Raw genomic sequence first — 1,652 nt, forward strand, 5'->3', positions numbered from 1 at the left:
GGGCAATGTATGGGAAAGGCAAAGGATGATTGAGGGAGGTTAACAATGAAAAGTAAATATTGTTCTTAGTTCGTTCAAGAACAACAATCTTTAGATTATAAAAGTTTAAACTAAAGTTTAAAATGAATTCAGTAACAGTTCAACTTAAACTTGAACTGTTCAAATTATGCTGCAACCAGAGATATCATTCTTTAAATTCATATTGGTCTAAACTACAGTGGACCCCAGAATTCAGGAAAGAATTTTTAATCATATATCGAGTTTTAAAAAGACAATTACAAAAAGAGTTATATCTAAAAAATGAAATTTTCTAATCTTAATATCTTTGGAACCTGATAATTTAAACCTTTGAAATTTCAAAATTAGATTATTTAACCAAACATAAATCCATTATTGAAGTCTACGACATCAGGTTGCAAAAATACAAGATAAAGATATACAACATCAGGTTGCAAAGTTATTAGAAGAGTTCCTTTAAAAAATTATAGATTACTTAAAAGGGACTGTATACATATTTTCAATTGACACCTTATTTCTAGAGTAGCATATCAGATTGATAATGGTTCTCTTTAAACCTTTATTTCTAGAGCAGCATATTAGATTGATAATGGTTCCCTTTAAACCGTTATTTCTAGAGTAGCATATTAGATTGATAATCGTTCTCTTTAAACCTTTATTTCTAGATTAGCATATCAGATTAATAATGGTTCCCTTTAAACCGTTATTTCTAGAGTAGCATATTAGATTGATAATGGTTCCCTTTACAACTTTATTTCTAGAGTAGCATATCAGATTGATACTGGTTCTCTTTAAACCTTTTTTTCTAGAGTAGCATATCAGATTAATAATGGTTCTCTTTAAACCGTTATTTCTAGAGTAGCATATTAGATTGATAATGGTTCCCTTTACAACTTTATTTCTAGAGTAGCATATCACATTGATACTGGTTCTCTTTAAACCTTTATTTCTAGAGTAGCACATCAGATTAATAATGGTTCTCTTTAAACCTTTATTTCTAGAGTAGCATACCAGATTAATAATGGTTCTCTTTAAAACTTTATTCCTAGAGTAGCATATTAGATTGATAATGGTTCTTGTTACGCGAGCCATGCTGCGTGTAAAAAGTCTGCTTGTCGCCCCTGTGTGTTTCTGAGTTCCCCCTGAAGATCTGTACGGAATGTATTGTGAAAGAACTAGTTTAGGAACTGTTTACAGACCGACTGCACAGACGCAAGATTTCTCGCGGAGTAGTAACTAATTTATATCAGTATATGTTTATTCGTTTTTCAAGTATTAGCCGTGTTCAGAATTCTGGGATCACTGTGGTAACTATTTTATATATATATTTATGCTTATCGGTTTGATTATAGTATGATTGATATTTATATACGTGTTTATTGGTTCCTAGCCACAGTTTTTTAATGCCTGAGTGAATTATTTGTTGTAGTTGTATTATTTGTCACTCAAAGCTTTTTCTGTGGGTTTATTAAACTTATTTAGATTGAAGGCTCAGAGAAATAAACGTTCGGAACCTTACTATCTCCTTTTATTATGAAGAGCGTTGAGAGAAGGGAGTCTTACGATCCGGTCCTGAGAAATACCACACGGTATATATATTAGATCTTTAGGGAAATCGCTAAGTAGCGAAACAG

Source organism: Eurytemora carolleeae, unplaced genomic scaffold (assembly GCF_000591075.1).
Source record: "Eurytemora carolleeae unplaced genomic scaffold, Eaff_2.0 scaffold355, whole genome shotgun sequence".
Classification (NCBI taxonomy): domain Eukaryota; kingdom Metazoa; phylum Arthropoda; class Copepoda; order Calanoida; family Temoridae; genus Eurytemora; species Eurytemora carolleeae.